This window comes from Schistocerca nitens, chromosome 3, assembly GCF_023898315.1.
Source record: "Schistocerca nitens isolate TAMUIC-IGC-003100 chromosome 3, iqSchNite1.1, whole genome shotgun sequence".
Taxonomy (NCBI): Eukaryota; Metazoa; Arthropoda; class Insecta; order Orthoptera; family Acrididae; genus Schistocerca; species Schistocerca nitens.
In genome coordinates, this window is record NC_064616.1 from 579,323,753 (window position 1) to 579,349,318 (window position 25,566).

At 42.2% G+C, this 25,566-nt stretch overlaps 1 protein-coding gene across 3 annotated transcripts in view; it reads left to right on the plus strand.

Moving 5' to 3' along the window:
- LOC126248489 (elongation of very long chain fatty acids protein AAEL008004-like) overlaps positions 1-25,566 on the plus strand; it is a 666,835-nt gene that overhangs the window by 461,044 nt on the left and 180,225 nt on the right. The gene's annotated exons all lie outside the window — the stretch shown is intronic.

The window sequence follows — 25,566 nt, forward strand, 5'->3', positions numbered from 1 at the left end:
AGAGACTTGCAGTTGAGCCTGAACGTAAATAAATGTAGAATACTGCGCATACATAGGAGTAGAAATGCACTACTGCACAACTACACCATTGACGATAAATTGCTGGGAACAAATGTTCAGATATGTGTGAATTTCTAAGGGACCAAACTTCTGAGGTCATCGGTCCCTAGACTTACACACTATTTATACTAACTTATGCTAAGGACAACACACACACCCATGCTCGAGGGAGGACTCGAACTTCCGGCGGGAGGGGCCGCGCAGTCAGTGACATGGCGCCTCTAACCGCGCGGCCGCTGCTGGAAACATTATCTACCGTAACATATCTAGGAGTAACCATCTGGAGCTACCTTACGTGTAATGACCACATAAAACAAGTAGTAAAAAACGAAGATGCTAGTGAGATTCATAGAAAGACCCTTACGGAAATGTAAATCATCCACGAAAGGAGTAGCTTACAAAACACTTGTTCAATACATTCTTGAGTATTGCTCACCACTCTGGTGTCCTTACTAGGTAGGTCTAATATACGAGACAGAGAAGATCCAACGAAGAGCTGTGCGTTTCATCACATGGTCGTTTAGTCGACACAGAAGAGAGGCGTTGTGCATCACGGAGTGCTTTAGTATTGGAATTCCTAGACAGTACGTTTCGAGCAGAGTCGGACAACATGTTACTTTCTTCTAGATACGACTCGGGAAATAACCTCAATGAGAGAAATCCAGAAATTAGGGCTAATACAGAAGTTTACCGGCATTCTTCCCACTCGTCATTCGCGAATGGAACAGGGAAGGAGGAGGTCAGATAGTGGTACTTGAAGTATCCTCCGCCACACACCGCCAGGTGGCTTGCGGAGGACTGATGTAGAAAATCAGCAGAATTCTTTTTTAATGGCAGTAACATACGTTGTATTCAACAAATGCAGCACTCAGCTTGCACTAAACTTTCTCCTAGTTAGTTTTTCATTTGAAATGTAGCATACTCTTCATTTCTTTAGTATTAGTTATTTCATATCGATCAGGTCGTTGAATAACATATAGGGCTCTTTTTGGATGTTTTCAATTGGTATTTTCAGTTTTGGGAGTTCTTATCACGGATCACCCCCAAGATGATTACGTCCGTATTTCAACTCAGACACCACTTCATTGCCGTGGACCGCTACCCTAAATGACACAAATCAAGGAATGTTATGTAGGTATGGCATATTTTGCCAGGGAATCCCCTTTCGTGGAGTTTGGCCACCCGTTGCAGCTCTTTTTATTTCACGTTACTTCGGCGAATTTCGTGTCGATGATGATGAAATTAAGTTGGGAACAATACAGCACCCACTCCTAAAACGGAAAAAAAATCTCCTACGCGATCGGGAATCGAACCTGGGCCATCGCATGGCATTTCTTTTAATATTATTCACTGTACTTTTCTTTCAATCTCATTTTGTTCTATATTCATTAATTAAAACTTCCGGGCGGAATTGCCGTCGTCCTGACGTTTCGTTGTCTACTGCGGGCAACATCTTCCGAGGTGAGTCGGCGACTGGCTGCTAGGCGCTGGAGGTCCCGCTTATATAGAGCGCTTAGATGGCGCCACCACTCATCACGTGGTTTCGACCTTAAAACTATCTCTGGCTAGTGCCATCTATCTAGATTACAGGTAATCGATTGTCACTTCGTTGGTGCAAAGTCGACCGCCATATCTTGCCTAGTTTTAATCCCTCTTCTTTTTGATTAAAATTATTTTCGTGCTTGTAAATCTCTATAGCTTCTCTATACATGCGGGTATAATAATGTGAGGTCCTAGCTATCACGTTTGTCTCACTAAATTTTATTTCGTGATCACTAGACCGCGGATTTTAGGTAAAAACCTATTTTGCTCCTGAGTTCCTATTTGCATAAAAATTTGTACTTATGAGTTTCATGACTATTTACACTTAATAGCGTTAATTCTATAGGACCTAAAAATGCCTATTTCGACGTTAATGCTTATTTTTGCCTATTTCGGCTTTAATATCCTAAAAAGTGCCTATTTCATCATATAAGACAGTGGCTCCAAGTTTTTCCACACTATACGACAGATGGAAAAAAATATTTTCTGCCCAGCGTGCAGCAAGGTGGATGAGAATAAAGTGCTTCTGGCCGTCACTGATGCTGCTGCATATATGATAGCAGCGTTTCAACTATTAAAAGTATTCTACCCATTGATGCCGTGCGTAACTTGTGTAGTGCATGGGATCAACCGCATAGCAGAGCAAGTAAGGCTACAATTTCCTAAAGTAAAAAAAGTAATATCTATGGTGAAGAAAATTCTTGTTAAGGCACCATCAAGAATACAGGCATTGAAAGAACAGCTTCCAGATGTCCCATTGCCGCCAGAGCCCGTTGTCACCCGCTGGGGTACGTGGCTAATAGCACCAGAATACTATAGTACGCATCTCTCAGCTGTCCAGAAGGTGGTTGAAAATATACCGGAGGATGCTGCATCCGTAACTGCAGCAATGGAGTTACTCAAAGAGTCTTCTTTAAAACGGGACTTATCTTACATTAGGGCCCACTAGACATTTATGGCAAGAATAATTTCACAATTAGAAGGCTCAGGGAGACCTATCTACGACAATATTTCTTTGCTTGAAGAAGTCAAAATGAAAATTAATGAAGCGCCAGGTGAAGTAGGGGAAAAAGTACGGGCAAAAATGCAAACGGTTTTGCAGAAGAACACTGACCTGAAGGAGTTGTGTGCAGCTGCCGACATACTTAGTGGAAAATCCAGGACTCCTGACTGCAACATTCCTGTCCAACATGTGCCGAAAATGAAGTACGCCCTGTCACATCTGTTAATGTAGAACGTTCTTTTTCAGCGTATAAATTGATTCTGACTGACAAGCGCCACAGTTTTTCACTAGAAAACCTAGAAAAGATTTTGGTTATTTATTGTGAAGCCAACTATGGTCAGAATATGTGACACTACGAATGTTTTAATTAAACCATTGTCACATCTTTTTTACGGAGATCTTTAGCTTGCAGGAACTCAAAAATATTTGGAGTTATGTTCAACATTAATGTTGTAGATTGCTGTGCTCTGTAACTGTGTCAATATTCATTCTCCTTGTTTTAATGACTAATAAGATGTTCATACTGTCAACACTGTGTATTTTAATTTATTTTCATTTTCTCTGCATCATTTTTATTAGAACCTATTTTAGGTTTTATATAGCCTAAATGAACTACTGATGGAGCCTATTTTAGGTGCCTAAAACACACTTTTTTACGACCTAAAAATCTGTGGTCTAGTGATCACCGTCTTTGAAAACGAGTTCCGCTACAGCTGATTTGTCAATTTGTCCCAATCTACAGTTCCTTTTGTGTTCCGTTAGGCGGGTATTAACACTCCTTTTAGTTGTTCCAATATAAACCATGCCACAGTTACACGGAATTTTATACACACCTAGGGTGGCTACGGGGTGTCGTGCGTCTTTCACCGATCTTAAACTTTTACTAATTTTCTTGGTAGGTCGAAAGATTGCCTCCACTTGAAACTTGGTCAAAACTTTCCCAATACGGTCCGTGATGTTATGAATAAATGCAAGAAAAACTTTTCCAGCCGACGGTTGTTGTTGTGTATTTTCGGACACTTTTCTTCTAGGGTGGAGTGCTCGATCTATCTCGTTGTCAGTGTACCCATTTCTCTTGAAGGCCGTTCGCAAATGGCTTAATTCATCTTGCAAATAAACTGGCTCACAGATGTTATTAGCCCTGCCCACTAAAGTTTTTACGACTCCTCTCTTCTGCCTAGGATGATGATTCGAATCCTTATGTAGGTAACGATCGGTGTGTGTGTATTTCCTATATACCTTGAGCCCTAAAGGCCCATCTGCCCATTCAATAACCAATACATCCAAAAAATTTAGTTGTCCATTACTCTCTTTCTCCATGGTGAATTGTATCTTTGAATTGAAACTGTTAATGTGCACCAAAAAATCACTTACTTCCTCTTCAGCATGATTCCATATCACAAGGGAGTCATCCACGTATCGATACCATTTCAAACGTCAGGAAGGAGAAGAAGGTTTTATATATGGACCACGGCAATTCAGTCCGGAAGTTTTAATTAATGAAGACGCCGGGCGTAAAAACTTACATGTTATGATTGTTCTATATTGTTCGTTAAATTTGTTCGGGGCGGACGTCCGATGACACCCGTTCAGGTTGTTCGTTGATCCGTTCACTCAGCCGGCCGGAGTGGCCGTGCGGTTCTAGGCGCTACAGTCTGGAACCGAGCGACCGCTACGGCCGCAGGTTCGAATCCTGCCTCGGGCATGGATGTGTGTGATGTCCTTAGGTTAGTTAGGTTTAATTAGTTCTAAGTTCTAGGCGACTGATGACCTCAGAAGTTAAGTCGCATAGTGCTCAGAGCCATTTGAACCATTTTCTGTTCACTCAGTCTTTATATTACAGAGGGTAGCTAATCCTCTGACTGAACACACTGAGCTACCGTGCCGGGTTCGTATTCAGCCACTCTGACCACTCAGCTACGGAGGCGGACAAACAGTGATATGACGGCACAGTATTCCTGTGTACCTATTTGAAAGAAATCCAGAAAACATGACTCCTTTAAGAATTTATTTTGCAGATCACGTCGACATTCTGCAATAGTCATTGAGCAGCACGTACCATCCTAACAAAAAGAAATGTTCTTTGATAACAGCACCTTCTCGGTGCCAGACGGAGGAATTTTCTCCTCTAGCTAACAAAATGCACTACAGCTGAACAGAAATACACTTACGGCTGTTGCAACACATAGGACTCTAGGCAAGGTCCCTAGCTCCGAGGCCCCGAAACCCATGGCAAGAAAGCGTCCATTAGCGAGCGCTGGAGCAGCTGCGAATGCGGAACCCGAGTTGTTGCTTTCTCCCGGCAGACAGGCTTCGCCGCTCCTCTCTCCCCGGAAGTGCTGCAGACTGCAGACTCCACGCTTTGCGCTCTGAACTCGTCTGCGTCCTAAACCAGTCGCTACTGAATGCCAGCTGAGGCATCGACCGCCCAAGTCCACCGTTGGTGACGAGCAACCGTCTTTTTTCCCCTCCACACTTTTCAAGTTACGGCAAAATCTAGACATTCAGAATCCCAGCCACGAAAGTAAACATCTTAACAAGTGGCTACAGCTCACGATATTTCCAAAGCTTGTTAACATTTGCCGAGCAGTGATATACAATGAAAAGCCAGAAGGAAAAGACGCAGTAATATGGAACACGTATTTCGGTATGAATTCTGTTTGCGCCAGTCACTTAAGACTTATAAATGGGTTGAGAATTTCATGAAGAGCACAGCTCAAGTAGTTTTCTAAAGTTAAAGCGCTTGATCAAAATCTTACACTCTAAAAGATTATATCTGGACGCCCATGCACTCAATTTAAAATTAAGGAAAATTATGCCGAGATTGCAGTACGGTTATTTAACGTATTAGACATAAAACCAATGAAAATTTTAGCTTTAATGATTATAAACAAATTTAACATTTTGCGATCAAAGCAAGGGTAATAATGCATAAACATGACTTAACAGATCTACAGAAAATTTCAAATGTTTAGAAATCCAGCGAACTGATAATTAACTTACGTGAGGAATAATCAACAGGATTTAAAACTTCCTTCAGTGCTTTTCTTCGTTTGTTATACCACTTAAACTCGGCTCATCTGTACTCGCAATTTGAAGAAGACATACAGTTTTGATGGCAGCTGCGAGGCCTGTATTTTGCCAGTGTGGGTCAAATGAAAATTGGTTCGAGTAAATAAGCAGCGAAATTGACACACAAACTGTAGGTTTAAATGAGAAGGGAAGGCACCGAACTTGGCTATAGTTGTTCGTAAGCTGTTGGTAGTGACAGTCTTCTCCTACTCAACACCAGAATTATGGAACCATGAGTGATGTACGTGCTGTTGAATAGCCCAGTGCAAAGTTCATTCGGAACCTATAATTATCCCACATAATGGTATTACTGATAGTCGACGAAAATTCTAGCATGATGTTTTAGTGAATCATTTCTTTATTTTTCATCATAAAAATAGCCCATTGAGTGGAAGTTATATAAAAAGTCAATCCCTACTGATCTTGTGGATGACTATACAGTAGTCCAGGGGCAGAAACGACGAATCCAAACTTTTTAATACGTCGGTCTGAGTTTTTCAATTAATTATGTCCGAAACACATTTTTCATTTTTATCTAGATTATTTACTGTACTGTCTTCCAATCAGACACTTCTAAAAAGAATCATTTCTTCACAAAGAGAATATTCACAAATAATAATCTTCATTCTCAAATCTTTCCGACAGTTACAACTTTGAACAGTTTCCGTTAAATATGTCCGACACCTTCCATCACACAAAACCCTTCATATATAACAGATAACTAACTGAATTACAAGTATTCCATTTTGGCACGATCACGAGTTCAAAGATACCGTTACACCAAAATTACGTATTTGAACATTTAGATCGAAATAGATATTCTCTATGTTACACCAGAGTTGTCCGCCAAATCTGTCTTTGTGCAATAATTTAGTTCATTCATTTATTTTTACTTTACAAAATGTATGACTGTATCTATTCGAACACAACATAAATTATGTCAAGGCGAGTTGCTTTCGGGAGTGCACATTTTCTTGCATGGGAAGCATACCGAATGTTCTCATCATTATCAACAAGGAGGAAATAAATAGTAATAAAAGTTAAATGCAATGATTTAAAGCAAGGTTCCCAGTGAAAACCGCTAACAGCGAAAAAATGAACAAAATTGATATTGTACGTTTCATAGATGGAGAGGCCGATGCCGATTGATTCAGTTTGGAAAAAGCATATGGGCCTAAGCTTGTTACAAGCTGTTGTCCTCGCTACGTGAATCGTCGGAAGATAATTCTGTTCGGTGGAAAAAACTGATTCAAAGCAAAATATCGCCGCTGAAATTTCAAACTCAATGCGAATATATCTGCATAAGGATTTGAAACTGACTGAGTACCTGAAGTTGTCCGGGTATATATGTACTCCAGTATTCTGTTAGTCGTGTCCTCTTTCTTCCCCTGTCTATCTCCTCCTCCACCCACTATCTGTCCATCTCCTTGTTCCTTTCTCTCTGTCCATCTGCTCCTCCCCTCATCTCTCTGTCCATCTGGCATCCGGTCCTACCCCTCTCTTTCTCCATCTGGACATCTCCCTCGCTCTCTTCCCATCACTGCCTTCCCCCCTTCAGGTCCTTCTCCTCTTCCCCTCTATATTCATCTCCTCATCCTCTCTAAGTCAATCTCCTCTTCCCCATTCTCTCTCTATCTCCTCCTCCTCCTCACCCTCTCTCTGTCTCCATCTCCTCCTCCCCATCTATTTGTCCATCTCATCCTTTTCCCTTTCTCTGTCCACTTCCTCCTCCACCTCTCTCTGTTCTGTCCACCTCCACTTCTCTCCTCTCAGTGTTCATCTCCCCCCCCCCCTCTGTCCCTATCTCTTCCTCACCACCTTCTCCCTCCATGACTAAGTTATCATCCCCATTCCAATAGCAGGCTGGTGATTCTTGTCCTCACAGTATTCTTTTCCAAGTAGTAAGTAATATGTGCACCAAGTTTGGTGAAGTCGATACAGGACTTCAGGAGCAACATTTTAACGACGGCTTTGCCATAAATCGCACATGTAAAATATATTTCACATATATTTATCACATTTCACACATATTTGCACACACATTTCACCTGTGTCTGTGCCGAATTTCACTCAGTATTCATGACGTCATATCTTCTGAAATATTTTGCAGTTACACTCGGTGTTGTATGCGAATACTGTATACAAAATATGTCACGAATATTGTTAACAGTAAAGAAGTAATAAATTAAAACCTCATGAATGATGCGGAAGTTTTACTGCATGAACAGTGAAAATGTAGTAAGGGATAAACTTTTCCCCCTTCATCATTTTGTGGGAGTAGTCAGTGACAAAAAGTTTTCCCAAAGGAAAACTTTATGTATAAAGTTTGTCGCACGTAATTAAGTGCTCTTATTCTCAGATAGTGGATGAATAAAGTCTGGATGTTCGCACATCATGGGCCATATTCTTTTTTTTTTCGCCCAAACACCACCTTTCTTACTTCTCAGCGATTCTTTTCAGACAATAAGTGCTATGTGTACCTACTTTGAGTGAAATCAGTATAGTGGGTTAGGTGACGTGAAACACACACACACACACACACACACACACATACATATATATATATATATATATATATATATATATATATATATATATATATATATATATATATACATCCCGAGATATTGAGACGCGAAGTTGACGCTTGAAACACCCGACATGCGCTGCGAGCGCACGTCCTGAGGCTCAGGCGTGAACCCCATGCTGCCCGTAATCGCGATGTGATTGACATGCGTAATCTTACTTCCATCAAGAAGTCCGGAACGAATAATACGGTCTGCTGCCATCCTGCAGCATGGGATTCACGCCTGAGCCTCAGGACGTGCGCTAGCAGCGCTTGTCGGGTGTTTCAAGCGTCAACTTCGCGTCTCAATATCTCGGGATGTAACGGGAATATTGCGATGCAATCAACGCTATTGTGTATGTGCTTTGTCATGCTATGGATTGCCGAAGAAAAAATATAGGAGGTCCATTTAAAAAAATATAAGTTTGTGTTAAAAAACACATATGCTTTCGTTTTATAATGTTTCCAAATATGTACATTCATGGGCCCCAGCCCTACATTGATACCGGTGAAAGTCGTTTTCCAATAGCTGTTATTGTTCCAGAGATATTTTGGGTGGACAAGATAGCTGGGACACCCTGTATATATATATACACTCCTGGAAATTGAAATAAGAACACCGTGAATTCATTGTCCCAGGAAGGGGAAACTTTATTGACACATTCCTGGGGTCAGATACATCACATGATCACACTGACAGAACCACAGGCACATAGACACAGGCAACAGAGCATGCACAATGTCAGCACTAGTACAGTGTATATCCACCATTCGCAGCAATGCAGGCTGCTATTCTCCCATGGAGACGATCGTAGAGATGCTGTATGTAGTCCTGTGGAACGGCTTGCCATGCCATTTCCACCTGGCGCCTCAGTTGGACCAGCGTTCGTGCTGGACGTGCAGACCGCGTGAGACGACGCTTCATCCAGTCCCAAACATGCTCAATGGGGGACAGATCCGGAGATCTTGCTGGCCAGGGTAGTTGACTTACACCTTCTAGAGCACGTTGGGTGGCACGGGATACATGCGGACGTGCATTGTCCTGTTGGAACAGCAAGTTCCCTTGCCGGTCTAGGAATGGTAGAACGATGGGTTCGATGACGGTTTGGATGTACCGTGCACTATTCAGTGTCCCCTCGACGATCACCAGTGGTGTACGGCCAGTGTAGGAGATCGCTCCCCACACCATGATGCCGGGTGTTGGCCCTGTGTGCCTCGGTCGTATGCAGTCCTGATTGTGGCGCTCACCTGCACGGCGCCAAACACGCATATGACCATCATTGGCACCAAGGCAGAAGCGACTCTCATCGCTGAAGACGACACGTCTCCATTCGTCCCTCCATTCACGCCTGTCGCGACACCACTGGAGGCGGGCTGCACGATGTTGGGGCGTGAGCGGAAGACGGCCTAACGGTGTGCGGGACCGTAGCCCAGCTTCATGAAGACGGTTGGGAATGGTCCTCGCCGATACCCCAGGAGCAACAGTGTCCCTAATTTGCTGGGAAGTGGCGGTGCGGTCCCCTACGGCACTGCGTAGGATCCTACGGTCTTGGCGTGCATCCGTGCGTCGCTGCGGTCCGGTCCCAGGTCGACGGGCACGTGCACCTTCCGCCGACCACTGGCGACAACATCGATGTACTGTGGAGACCTCACGCCCCACGTGTTGAGCAATTCGGCGGTACGTCCACCCGGCCTCCCGCATGCCCACTATACGCCCTCGCTCAAAGTCCGTCAACTGCACATACGGTTCACGTCCACGCTGTCGCGGCATGCTACCAGTGTTAAAGACTGCGATGGAGCTCCGTATGCCACGGCAAACTGGCTGACACTGACGGCGGCGGTGCACAAATGCTGCGCAGCTAGCGCCATTCGACGGCCAACACCGCGGTTCCTGGTGTGTCCGCTGTGCCGTGCGTGTGATCATTGCTTGTACAGCCCTCTCGCAGTGTCCGGAGCAAGTATGGTGGGTCTGACACACCGGTGTCAATGGTCAATGTGTTCTTTTTTCCATTTCCAGGAGTATATATATATATATACTGATCAGACAAAATATTTTGATCATCTGCTTAATAGCTTGTCTGTCCATCTTTGGAATGAAATGTATCACTGATAATGCATATCAAGGATCCTACAGTTTGTTGGCAGGTTTGTGGAGGTATGTGGCATTAGATGTCTAAGCATAGGTCATGCAATTTGCGTAAATAATGGGTCGCTGATGTGCGTACGCGGTGATAGCTACGCAGATGGTTCCCATAGGATTTACATCAGACGAATTTGGTCGCCGAGACATCAACATGAGTTTACTATAGTGCTCCTCAAAACACTGTAGCATGGTTCCGGCTCCGAGACAAGGGCAGTTATACCGCTGAAGATGACATCGCCGTCGGGGAAGACATGAAGAATGAAGGGAGGCAGGTGGTTCGCAGTATTAACGTGTCTTCGATTACTACCACAGGTCCCGCGCAAGAGCAGGAGAATGGCTCCCACAGCGTAATACTGCTCCCACCTGCTTGAGTCCGTGGCGCGCTGCACATATCGAGCCGCCGTTCTCCTCGATGACGGCGTTTGTGGAGACGACCATCAAGCTAGTACAGTAAAAATGTGATGCACCCGAAGAGCCGACACATTTCCATTGATCGACGGTCGAATCTCGATGGTCCCGTGCCCACTGCCATCATAATTGATGATGTCGTTGGGTCAACATGCGAGCATATCTGTTGCGGAGCTCAATGTTCGACAATGTAGGATGAACGGCGTGCTCCGAAACACTTGTGCGTACTCTAGCATTGTGCTCTGTCGGTAGAGATGCCACAGATCTCCATCTTTCCTACTTTACAGAGCAAACTAGCCTCCGAACCCCACGTTCTGTGAAGAGTAGTGGACGTACAACCATTTAGCGCCTAGTGGTAGTTGTACTGTCTTTCTAGCTCCTCTCGCAGATGCACACGACAGTAGGACGTGAACGTACGACCAGCTTCACCGTTTTCAAGATACTCGTTCACAGACGTTGAGTAATTATAATCTGCCCTTTGTCAAAGTCGCTTGTCTCAACGGATTTTCCTCCCATTTGCAGCCCATACATTCGCGAGGGCGATCCCCTGTCCGTGTCTGCTCCGCTTACATACTTTTGTTATCGCGTCACGTGCCCACAATGCAACCAGGTGTCATCCAACGTCGCCGTGGGCAGTGGTCACAATGTTTTGGCTCATCATAATACGTACATACATACATTTTTATAGCATGTATGGATACCAAACCAGAAAAAAGTGGTTCAGAACTACGGAGCGTTTAAGAACCGGACGGCAGACAGCAGAAAATTATCAAAAGGGAAATGACAACAAATAAATAGTGAAATATGCTTCAAAACTGCATCCATTGAATGCATAAACTTCACAGTAATTAATCCAAGCAAGGGCGCCCGACGTACATTTTTTTTTTTTTGTTTGAATTCGTTTAACAATTCAGAATTATTCTTTCAAAGACTCTTCTGAAATAAGCGTAAAATTTCTTCTGCGCAGCAATATGATTCTCACATATTCATTACGTAATGGCACTGAACATCAACAACAGTACGATTCAGCTCCCAGCCCCTTTCAGATAACCTGCTAACAATTTCGAAAGGAAACGTACTCTTGGATTCTCCATAATTCTTCGGTTAGTGTCGAATCACGTTGTTTCTTCACTGCTAAAATCTATCACTGTAGAAAAAATTACACCGAAATGTACGGACAAAAATTAAGTGGACGCTACAGTCCACTGTTTCACAGGGTCCATTGTATGCCGTAGTTACAGGCACTTCGGCTTCCTCGTCGAAAAAATATTCCGTCCTGCCTGTTTCTGGTAATTGTTTAGCAAAAGAACTGGTAATTGTTTAGCATAAGAACGACAGTAGGACAAAGTGAATTCCAAACTTTTTTTAATTAATTTTTCCTACAGTGGCTGCGGATACCCAGAATTTAACTGTAGAGTTATTAACTTAGACAATCTGTTCATTTGTCAAACAATGTCAATCCTGCACAAGAGAAGCACCGTAGTAATGGTAGCAGTAATTAAGAAGTCTCGGCAACAACTTTCTCTGAATCTAAAGATTGCTGCAGGTAAAAACTTTACTTCCAGAAACACAAATTAAATCCCGCTGCACTGTTCTGGCAGTTTGAGTTGATATTTAAATCCTTCCGGCTTTTCTTATTAGTAAATCAACCGTATGACTTTCTCTGTGTAACTTCAAACCAAGAGACGCTAAGCGCGGCAATGGGCCCTCTCTCAGTGGAGCTGTGTCTGCCACAAGCGCAAAGCGTGCGCTCAGCTGTTGAGTGTCAGCTATCTGGAGCTCTTCAAACAGGCTCTGCAAGTGGTCGTGGTCGCTAATAGACTGCTTATAGCTCTTCTTTACGCGCCGTAAAATTTGATTCTCGAATTCGTTTCTTTTGTGGGTTGTGTGCTACTAAATTATAGCTCTAGGGCCGGTAAGGCGTTACAATTTACACACGTTGTCCTTCACAGTTATTTGAGAAAGAGGTAAATTCTCTTTAGGTAGGGGAATTTAAAAGAAGGTACTTTTTTACAAAACCTTACTTAGGACATTTTTAAGTATATCACCAAAAGCTACTAAAATGTTTATCATGCTGCAACTAGTTGACTATTTATGTCAGCGTCTGACAGATTTTAAACTTCAAATGGTGATTTTTAAACTTTAAAGTCAGCCAGATGATTGCATAAATTGGCAAACTAGTTGCGTCATAAAAAAGATTTCTACAGCTTTTTGGTGTTATAGATAAGGATGTATTTTACCAAAGCTGCGCAGTACAAACTTAAGAATATTTTGTTATTTCATTTCTCTGTTTATCTTTCAGATATCGAGGTCGTTGAAGACTGCATACTTGAGAATGTTCGAGGGTAAAAATGGCCTTATATTCCTGAAAGATCAGTACTGACTGCCTTTTTTAGGGAAAGTATTGAAAATCTAAATTAATATGTTACAAAAGTATTCCCTTAAGAGTGCGTTATTTGGGACCGAGCCACATCGTTATTTTGACTTTGGATTGAGTTATATTCAGTTTTCTAATCCTGTCGTAAGCTTATTGTTATTATCAATGTCGTTGTTGTTATAATAAGGATTGTTAAAACAGTTTTTAGTATCCCTCCTTATGTGCGGTAGATTATCCATTGTCATAATAATTTGCTATGAAGAGGCATTGTTCCTTTTTGCAATACACTACTTTCAAACGACTGATATTTTCGTATGTTCTCCTTAAATCTTACAGAGTTAGTTTCCTTCCTTTAGAAACCGTGCTTCGTAACGCAGCGGTGAAGCCAATGAACTCTTAGTCACAACAAAAAGGATTCAGATTCCCATCTGGACTAGCTCGATTTATATCTTCCTTGGTTTCCCTATATTATTTCGCATGAATGCTGAAATGATCTCTCGATGATGAAGCCAACGGTGTTTTCTTTGCTATCGTCACCCAAATCACCAGTCGTTTCGCATGTAATGACTTCGAAGTCGACGAGACAAAAATTTCCCCCTAGAAAGGGCACTGTGTGTTTACTACTGCATATACATGAATAATACGTTAGAACGATTCCTAGGTCAGTGAAACATTAATAGGATCCTGTAAGGCAAGCAAAAAGTTGTTTTCGTACTTGAGCTGCTTCAAAACAGTAATTCCATAATCTCACGCTTGCGTGCTTTAATTAGCGACGATTACTTTACAGCAGAAGATTATGCAACCTTTATTGCTTCACACGAAGTTATTCATAGTTTTTGTTATGTTTCTCCTTACAGTCTAGTCAGACGCAACGCAAAATTCAGTTAGAAAATTTAAAAAAAAGCTGAATTACTCCTTGGACGTGTTCAACGGTCTTCCGTGCAGATGACAGCGTGCTGACTGCGTAACACGTGTACCCTGTTGAGAATATCGATTAGCTAGATTTATGTCTTCCATTTTTCTGTCTTCCTCCTTTCAGTGTGTGACTGTCGTAGTCTGATTATTATCTGAAACGGATACGAGTATTTGATTTATTGTACGTCTAGATTGCATGTATTTTCTAAAACTGTGACCGTTTCGCTTCCACACGAACTGTCTTCACATTTGAACACATCGATCGGTTGCAAAAGTAACCCGTCCAATTCATCAACAAGTTTACGTGCTACGTCATATTGTTCTATGACCTCGCACGTAAATTTGTTGACGAACTGGAAGAGTTACCCTTGTAACCGACATATTCAGATCTGAAGAGGTTTCGTGAGGAACAGAAACCGATCCCAGTTTTTGAAAATACATGCAATTTAGGCATACAATAAAATCTGTTGTACAGCCACTGATTGTCGATGTTCTCCGAAAAGACCATATGTCAGTTACTGCAAATTATACGCGAATAGTTGAGCCTTACATCATTAGTGTTTCATTAGCCTACGCGACAATTTTAGTTATTATTAAATGAGTTTTCATAGGTTGCTTTATGATCTGAAGCGACCTAAACTAAAACAGTGGCTACAGAAACACGCTGCCTCTGAACGTTTTGGTAATATCCCATTTTAGTCGAGAAATCAAGTGTTTGCTTGAGGTGTTAAAGTAAAAGATGAAAAGAAAAACTAGAAGTCTTAAACCATATCATTCCTTGGCATACCTAATTGAATTAGAACAGCGAATGATAGTGAATCGTTCAAACCACAAACTTCAGTTCAATGGTAAAATGAAGATGTCACCTAATTAGAAACATCTGATACATTTTTGGCTGAGATGCATTCTAGGACATTTTAGAGCACGACTCTATTTATCCTCTCTGATTTGGGAAGACAGATTCAAATGCCTGTCAAGTCATATTGATGTAGGGTTTCTACAGTTGTTCTAAAGTTCTCCAGGCAAGTGTAGGGATAGTGGCTTATAAAAGATCGTGGCCTACTTCGTTTCCGACGCTTAGCCTGCTGGACTTCGACTCCGTCTTTGATACTCTGGTTGTCGCTTACACGTTACCTCCTCATCTCGTTCTTTCTTTCTACCATACACAGCTCCCTTTCCTTTGTGAGATGTAAGTGTACAGTCCTCACGAACAGATCTTCAGAGTAGATGACTATAACAAGTGTGCAAAAAGGATGGAATTGTGTTTGCACCCCGTACGTAACTGATGCGGCTTAAAATAAATAATATTATTCCGTTTTGAGGTCGTTGCTGAAGCCTGTGGGCAACGCAGCGTTACCCCGATGCGGGTATATAAGAACCGACATGTAAGCAAGGTATTAGTGTGATATGCGTGTCTCTCCGACGTGCGTGCGATAAATGCGGATACGTGAACTATGGCGACGTTATTACCAAATGCGTCTAAACAGGTCCAACGTGCTGTTATTCTTTTCTTGGCTGCCCAAGGACAAACACTGGTAGGCCTCCAACGGATAGTGAAGAATGTGTGTAGGGCAGCATGTCTGTCGAAAACCACCGTTGCACGACAATGTGTGCTGCTGCTTTATGATAACGCATGTCCCCATATCGCAAATGCCGTAACGCAGAAGTTACACCAATTCATGTGGAAGACACTCAATCACCCACCCTATAGTCTATTTTATCCCCATGAGGTTTCCACGCCTTCGGTCCCTTAAAAAAGGCCTTGAAGTGTCGACGATTCGTGTCGGACGAGAGTATTCAGCAGGCGGTTACAGTCTTCTTTACGCAGCAGGACACGGTGTTTTACAAAACAGGTTTCTTCAATCTGATGTGTCAGTGGTACGATTGTTTTAATGCTCACGGTGATTTTTCCTGATTGGCATTCTGGACTGTACGGCCTTCAAACGGAAATTTTTTGATCGCCTCCTTACACTTACGCTACTCGGCTCCAGAAATTGAAGTCGGTCATAGGAGTGAATGAGAGCTGGTAGCCCTGCTTGTAAAACGAAGTCGATTCCATTTGATAAAAAGTTGTTTCGAGTATATTAGGGATTTTTCTTAGTTAGTGCCTTGCAGCAGGTAAAACAAGAACTAACGATTATAACGAAGTTCTCTGAATAAAATGGATGAGAAATACATGAGAAACATCCTGAATAGAAAAACAAAAACAAAAAATCTTTTGTCATGACAATAAAAATCAGTTTATCATTGGGCAAACGGAGTGATAGGACGTATGTATTGTTCAAACATTCGCACTTTTCACCCGACTTGAAAATCCTTGACTGCCACATATTCCCACACATAAAGTGACTGGAGAAAGGTTTCTTTCAGCCAGTGCGAAGGTGTTCAGAGCATGGGATATATATTTTGCAGACAGGTAGGTAATTTCCCCACTGAAAAACAGTGGACAAATCTATTGACTTAAAAGGAGACAAAGTGGAAAATGTGCATCTGCCTTTTAAAAAAACACAATATATCACTGCCGAGCTGAGATTTTCAGCCTGTTCTTTTGGTTACACGAAACCATAATGATTTTGGTATTGCCGCAACGTAAATCGATGACAACTGCGACAGAGTGAGCGGCTGGGACACCCGACGCGTGCGTTGTGCATGAGGCCACCATTGCACGAATTGCGTTCCACCACTATCGATTTTTCCTACTGTCACACTGAGTTGTGGCCATGAGTCAGACAGTCATTAGGCACACGCAAGTCCTACCTGTGCTGTGTGAATGTGTATCTTTACGTCCCCCCTCCCTCCTCCTCCCAGCTGCTGCACACAATTACACTGATGACTGTCTGTTTGGTGTCAGATTTTTTCTGACGATAGACAGTTTCATGTTTTCTTTCGACGTCTGCTCACTGACTATAATATTCTTCACGTCCTAACATTAATTACTACTCTGAGCTTTACTTTTCTTGACATTTTGTTGTGACAGTTCTGACTAATTATCCGTCACAATTTACTTGAACTGATGGTCTTAACAGTTGGCTACGGAACTGTAAATCACTCCTCAAAAGGCATTAAATGCTCACTCACACTATCATCGTCAGTCATGGAAATGAAAATCTTTTACTATGCCGGAAACTGTCACAAAACATGTCTGAAGTTTTACTATGTGCTTATCGGAAGGAAAGGAAGGAAGATGGAGTTTAACGTCCCGTCGACATCGAGGTCATTAGAGACTGAGCACATGGTCAGATTCCGTCAAGGATAGGGAAGGAAATCGGCAGTGCCTTTTCAGAGGAACCATTCCGGCATTTGCCTGGAGCGATTAAGGGAAATGAAGGGAAACTTAAATCTGGATGGCCGGACGCGGGTTTCAACCGTCGTCCTCCCGAATGCGTGCTAACCACTGCACCACGTCGCTCGGCATTACTATTTCAAATAAGTAGCTAGGTGATTCGAGCCTCTGCTGATCATCTTGTGACTGTCCAGAATACATGACTCATTACTATATCAAGAGTAAACTGAGTTTTAGTTGCTCCACCAGATGTCAGCGACAGACTGCAGAATGTCCCATATTTACCGTTTCAATATTTATTAGATTAGTGTAGTAATATTTTAAGATATTTTATTTGTCACCCGATGGTCAGATGGGCCTCGAAACACTTATCCACTTCGTTAACATGGTAAAAAGCTCACGAAATATATATGTAAGCATATCTTATCATTATTACCCTCACTGAAAAGCTATAATTTTCATTGTAGTGTCTGAAAATATCATGAACTACACGCACTGACTGAAAAAATCACGAAGTCAATATAAATTTAATTTAGAGTATCAAATTTCGGGAATACATTTGTTTAAGTAACATATTTATTTGATTACCATTGCATGATAACAGGATGTAAGTGCGAAATAAGTCATAGCAAATATGGAAAACTGTTACATTAGTAACCCGTGTAACCGCCAGACTGTTGAATGGAAACATGTATGCATTGTGTTGTACAGGTGGCAGATGTCAGTTTGTGACATGAAGTTACATGTCTGTTGCTCTTGGTCGGTCAATACAGGGACGGTTAATACTGGTTGTGGATGACGCTAGAGTTGTCGACCGACGATGTCCCATTATGTTCTAGATTGGAGACAGATCTGGCGAACGAACAGGCCTAGGCAAGATGTTGACACTTTCTAGAAAATGTTCGGTTAAAACAGCAGTATGCAGGCGAGCGTTGTCTTGTTGTAAAACACCCACTGGAACGCATCACAACAGGTGCAATCACCAGTCTGATGTACAAATTTGCAGGCTGGGTGTGTGGGAAAACCATGGGAGTGCTCCTGCAGTCATAGGAAATCGCACCCGAGACAATACCGTCAGGTGCAGTTCTAATGTGTCTATCATGGAGACAAGTTGGTTGCAGACAGCTGGCATCCTTCTAACCAACACACTGCCGTCACTGGCACTGAGGCAGAACCAGCTTTCATAATAAAATACAACAGATCTCGATTCTGCACTCCAACGTGTTCTCGCTTGATACCACTGAAGTCGCAAATGTAATGGACGCTACAGGGCGTCTGGCACGGAGCTGTCCTTGAAGTAACCGATTTGCAACAGTTAGTTGTGTCATTGCCACGCCAACTGCTGCTCACATTGCTGCTGCAGATGTATTACGATGCACCAGAGCCTTACGCGGAACCCTACGGTTTTCCCTCTTGGTAGTGCCACGAGGCCGTCTGGAACCCGGTGTTCTTGAGACCCTACATTCCCGTGGCCACCTGTGCCAACAGTTTACATACGGTGGCTACATTCCGTCCAAGTCTTTCTGCTGTTTCGCAAAAGGAACGTCCAGCTTCTCGGAGCCAATTACACGACCTCGTTCAAACTCAGTCAGCTGTTTATAATGGCATCTTTGTCGTCTTAAAGGCGTTCTTGACTAACACCAACTCACCACCTCCAGTCTCAAAGATAACTAATGCTCACGATCGTTGCAGCGCGTGTTTACAGCAAACCGGATTTTCATTCTCATCGTGGCTCTACTAGCGCCACTCTTACGCGATTGGCTTGACATTTGAATAGACATCATTTTTCAGTTGTAGAAACGTGCGTATCAACTTTCGTTTATGCCACACAACTCATTCTTGGCGTTGCGACTCTTTTCCGTCAGTGTGTAGTGAGTGTATATGTACAGTAATACGTGGCTGAGAAAGTGAAAATGAAGTATATACCGCTACCTGGGCTCCACATATCTAACTCGTTGGACTGGCAGAGGGCGAGAGCCTATTCCACAGCCACCACGGTTGAAACACATTACACCTGTTAACTATTTTGTGTGTAGCATCATGAAAAGCTGTTAAATGGTTTTCCTCTCACATTAGTGGAGTAGCTTATCGCAAGAACCCACGCAGCTGCTGAAGTACCGAGCACATAGGCGCGTAGGTTTCACCGTTAGGAGTGAGTCTTTGCAACGACGACTTTCGCTCTGCAAAGTAAGAGGTGAATCTCTGATCGTCTTTTTCATTTACTGCGCGATATGTTGTTCCTCTTTAGTTTCCTGGCGCATTGTGAAACAGCCACCCACCATGATACTGTTCTAAAATTCTAACGCCCGCGCCTCCGGAACCATGCTTTTCCGCAGAAGAGATTCGTCTTTAAAAAAGTTCGTAAAGCACAAGTAACTGTGGTTAATGGTCGTTTGACTAACCCCGTCTTTGGTGGACTGTGTCACGCCTTGTGGCAGTGGATTAGTCATCACACAAAACTGTATTGTCAGATGTGTTGCCGAACCGCCAGGCGCCGAAAGGCCCCGCTTTCCTCATGCATAGTTAAGTAGTTTTTTATATTACTTGCATGTTGTTGTTCATTATTTACTTTTTGACGCTTCACATAATGTCTACATGCGATTTTTTATTTAAAAATAGTATTTATGCACGGCTTTTCAGTTTCTGAGTTATCTAAGTTGGACGGCCAACGTTATGTGTTTCTCATCTGTCGGCAGTCCTTACTAACTCAGATTTCAAAACGACGTTGCAGAAGAGGCACGTTATTCGTGATGAAGTTTTTCATCAGCAAGAGAGCTTTATACAGTTCATGAACAGATTACAGACAAAAACGAAAAAGGGGTAAAAAAAACTACCATTGTTTCTTCAAGGAGTAATTTTTTTCCATCTACGTTTCAGTTTTATAATGTTGTTACTAATTAATTCATTCTTGTAAAGATACTTTCGAAATATACTTCCATTTATGAAGTTTAACTGACTTACGAGGATATCTAGTTGCGAGGGTCTAAGAAGTTTCTCGGTTTCTGCAATACCTCTTATACAGTGCGAACATTAATAAAAGTGACAAACTGCAGGAACGGATACCTGACTGGAAATGGAGAGAAAAGGTCCTATGAACATGTGTCCGAAAATGGACGGTGTGCAAGCAACGACAACAAACCGTCACAGTACAGAGCTGCATCGCATCCACGTCACAACAGATGTTCAAAGTGGTGTCTGTGGAACTGCAGATGATAGGGACAGTGGCGTTGTCATGCAGGATACACATAATTGTACTTTGGCGTTCACCGTGTTGCTGGGCTACTTGCCTGGAGCTTGTATTAGGGTACGTCTCAATATCCTGTAGAACCCGGTCCTCCAAATCTGGTGTAGCGCAGTCCACCGCCTCTCTGCACGTTCGTCTGTCTGAAAGGATCCACGATCACACAAATGCCCAAAAAGGGCTTGAAATGTTGTGTGATGGGGTTGGTGTCTCTGAGGGTACTTACTTTGGTATAGTCATACTGCCTTTCGACCATTTCCGTCTGCTTGGCTGTACACAAACACGATCTCGGCTTGTTCCCGACATGAATACCGGACCTTTCTGCTGCTTACGGTACACTGCGTCCGCCACACATCCTGCAAAACGCAAGAAACACACGGCACGTGGTCAAAGGAACTTTCATTCGTCAGCGCCAACGACCGTGAAAACGATGTACTTCCGGACATATGTCCATAGGCCATTTTTTCTTCCGTTTCCCGCCAGGAGCCTGTCCCTGCAGTTTGTCGGTTTTATTAATGTTCACCCTGTATTTAGGTTGTTATTGTTTTCCTACCGTGTGATGAGGCTCAGATGTTCTGGAGAGAGGGTCTTAAAATCCCCTGTTCGGCAATCCTCATTTGGATATTCCATGGTCGCCTTAAAAACACTATGATGCCTTCAGAAGTGGATGGTCTATTCCTTCACCATCGTTGTCTAAGACGTGGCAATCCTTTGCTTCTTTCGTTGATTGAACGTTGCTTTCAGGTATCCCTTCCTGCTTGTCTGCCCTTTTTCATTCTTTTTTATGTTTTAGATATCCTTTGGACTGAGTTATTAGTTTCTGGTATTCGTTCTCAGAATGTTATAAAATCTGTTTAAATATTTGTTTCAGTTGGCTCCACTAAAGATTATTTATTAAGGTCCAATTTTCTGTATCTACCACCATTTTTCACAAAAAATGTTCTTGTGACGTGATTTTGGTTTTCCCAGATTTTTTATACTAAACATAAATAAACAAATAAAAATACATACTTAATTACTCATATACGTCTTTAAACTTTAGGATGCTGCCGTTATATATATATATATATATATATATATATATATATATATATATATATATATATATTAGGAAATTTCGTTTTCAGCGGCATACGATGAATCTGTATATATGTTTTATTTTTATTTTTACCACCATATCACCCTGCTGCGTGTTACATATAAAACTTTTCGATTATTACTTTAACTGAACATCGACAATTTCAATTTTGATATAAACACTGTGTAAGTAGGCTGTTTAGGTTTTAATATTGATAACGCCATGTAGCGCTCTATACGAAAATCACTGGCTGTGCTGTGTGCAGTCTGTGGCTGGGTGGCATTGTTGTAATATTCGTCATTGTAGTGTTGGGCTGTTGGCTGTTAACAGCGCATAGCGTTGCGCAGATGGAGGTGAGCCGCCAGCAGTGGCGGATGTGGGGAGAGAGCTGGCGGAGTTTTGAATTTACGTGTAGTAATGAACAGCTTATAGTCAAAATCATCATGTCGGCGAGTCGCATGTCGCTCATTGTTACGTCGTTTCGGCGATTCCATCTCAAAATTCGGTGTACCTTGCCAATTTCTTTCATAATTTCCGAAGTGCCCTGTGTTATTATTTTGTGGCTGTTCCGTATTTCTATGTCCCTCTTCCCGTATTGGAGCGCGAGTGTCCTCTAAAATATGTAATTCCTGTATTACCTGTGTCAACTGATCTCGTACTTCCTGGATTTCTCTTTGGTGTTGCGTATTAATTTGATTCTGATTTTGTTTGAATTTCCTAATTTGTTCGCACCCTTCTGTGTCATTAAAGACTACCGGTTTTGTGTCATTCAGATTATCATCTACCTTCGTAGATAAATTATTTAGCTGATCCGAAAGTTCAACCACCTTCTCTGATAATGAACTAATTTCCTCCATGTGTCTTTCTGAACCAATTTTCAGAGTATCTACTGTGTTCTTTAAGTTTTCCTGATTTTTTGCAAGTTGCGTAACCGAATCGGTAGATGCAACTGAGTCAATTTTAGCTTGCAAGGTGTCGTGACTTTCATGAACTATAGTTTGCAGTTCCTTTATGGCTGCCTCGTGATTCTGTAATGCATTTTCATGCCGCGAAAAAATTGGTTGAAAATGCTCACAAATTTGTGTTTTTACGTCATTACAGACTTTTTGACATTTCGATTCAATGTTATGTAACTCAGTAGTTAAATCTTCGCATGTTTGTTCAAGTGTGGTGTCTAACTTTTGAAGCTTTTGCTGTGTTTGTCTCTGATTTTGTTCCATTGTGTCTAACTGTTGCTGTGTTTGTCTCTGGTGTTGTTCCATTGTGTCTAACTTTTGAAGATTTTGTTCCATTGTGTCTAACTGTTGCTGTGTTTGTCTCTGGTGTTGTTCCATTGTGTCTAACTTTCCAAGATTTTATTCCATTGTGTCTAACTGTTGCTGTGTTTGTCTCTGGTGTTGTTCCATTGTGTCTAACTTTTCAAGATTTTGTTCCATCGTGTCTAACGTTTGAAGCTTTTGTCCCATTTGTTGCATTAATTGTAATAACAATGCACTGGTGTCTGAAACATGTTCCTCAGTGCTATTCGGCATTGCATTTGAACTGGCAATATTCGCATTTTGAAAAGCAGAAAATGTGTCTTGACTTATTTGAGAAAACGGTGAGGACGCAAAACCTGAATCTACAGTATTTGCAAGATTGTGTCCTGTCATTTCGGATTCCTGAGGCAAGCTGTTGCCGACCGATCGATCGATAATGCTTCCCTGTTCACTAATTGTTTCACTGCCACACCATTATTTGCAGCCCGCTCCATTTCCCTATGCACAATTACCAAATTACTACTTTGAACATTAGTTAATTCATTACACGGTGGCGCTAACACACTGCTTTCGTCTTCACTGTCATTTCTCAGTTTACTTTGGAGCCTAGTATTACGTTTTTCGCACGCCATTATTGTCACAATATTTCACACGACAACACAGAAAAGCACAATTTGAAGGGCAAAATAAGAAAACACATTAACATAGCATTGAAAATAATATCTCGTTAATTGCAAGCGCAGCTGCGAAATACTTGGTGCAAATCTACATGCATGCCACAACTGTTTTACTGTACAAGAATGAAAAACTACAACTACAAAGGAAATTCTCTCTACAATTACGCGCTAGCAATAAACAAAGGCTGCACTAATTGCACAAACTACAAGAAAAAATCAGAAGATTCCAGTGTGGTATCCTCGGCTAAGGGTCGACATAGGAAACGTCCCCTTTGAACAATTATACATGACTGTGCTTAAACTGACACACAATATTTTTTAGCGCAACGCAATCTGACTTTCAATAATCCCTACAAAAGAATGGCCCTGACTAACATTAACCTATACCTTTCACAAATCACTTACCTCACAAAAATCTTCGTTACTCGAACTACTGCAATACAGCGAGCGCCACTACTGCCAGCTAAATAAAAGATTCAAACTACGGAAGGCACTAACTAATGATAGGCATAGTTAGCAAATGAAAGATTTTAATAGAGAACAAACAATGTATTTACCTTAATAGTCATAATATATATAGCAGTTCATGACATCCAGTCTTACAAATTTCAAAACTCCGCCATCTCCCTCCCCACATCCACCACTGCTGGCGGCTCACCTCCAACTGCGCAACGCTATGCGCTGTTAACAGGCAACAGCCCAACACTACAATGGCGAATATTACAACAATGCCACCCAGCCACAGACTGCACATAGCACGGTCAGTGATTTTCATATAGAGCGCTACATGGCGTTACCAATATAAAAACCTAAACAGCCTACTTACAACTGTTTATTTTTAAGTGACAGACAGGAGGATAACTATGTAGAATAGAAATGTTCCGAAGGTTATGCAGTCCTTAATATATCCTCATTCGGTTTCTAGATGACTCACCACTTCCAGCTTCTAGGAGACTCTAGTAAGACACAGATCGCGTACCCAAATAAAGCGATCGAAATTAATTAAAGCCCGACTGGTACGCAGCACACCTCATATACACGTTACGCGGTTACAGTCTTAACTGACGAAAGCTACTAGGAAAACTACCGTAGTCTACGGTAGTTTTAAATCTCTACTCACTTGTCATCAACGGTAACAGCCCGACACAAAATCAGTAGGATTCTTTGTAAAACGATTGAAAACTACTGAGGAAGCATTTTTTCTTATTTGTTACTGGTCAGCTTCCAACAACTGCAGCACATATCTTGCATAAAGCTTTCACATAGTTACTTACCGAGCGAGGTGGCGCAGTGGTTAGTACACTGGATTCGCATTCGGGAGGACGACGGTTCAAACCCGTGTCCGGCCATCCTGATTTAGGTTTTCCGTGATTTCCCTGAATCGCTTCAGGCAATGGCCGGGATGGTTCCTTTGAAAGGCCACGGTCGGATTCCTTCCCTATGCTTCCCTAATCCTATGGGACCTCGCTGTTTGGCCCCCATAATTACTTCTTGATGCGCAATGTTCGTCGCGCTTCCTTTTGATTTGCATACCGCATCAGCTATTTCATAAACCTACAACTGTTGATCGTCCAATCTCCTACTGTGCACTTTCTCGATAGTTTTATGACGTTAAGGCAGTGAGCGATTTGTGCTTTTACCAGTGGGGAGGATGTCTTAGGGGGATAGTATATGTTACTAGCTTGGACCGTGGCGTTACCCATGGTTAAACAGTTATTTATAAACCGATGTTAATGCCGAAGCTAACTATTCACGCCTATGCACTGTCAGAAAAGCCATCCCTTGTTATATCTTTAAAAGTACATTATAGGTAAAGCGACGGGAATTCAAAAAGTAAAGGCACATTTGTGAAAAGCTGCACTTATTCTGATGATAGAAAACTGAAACATGCGTTATTTTTCTACGTAACCTCCCTGGACCTCAATGCAGTTTTCCCGACGTT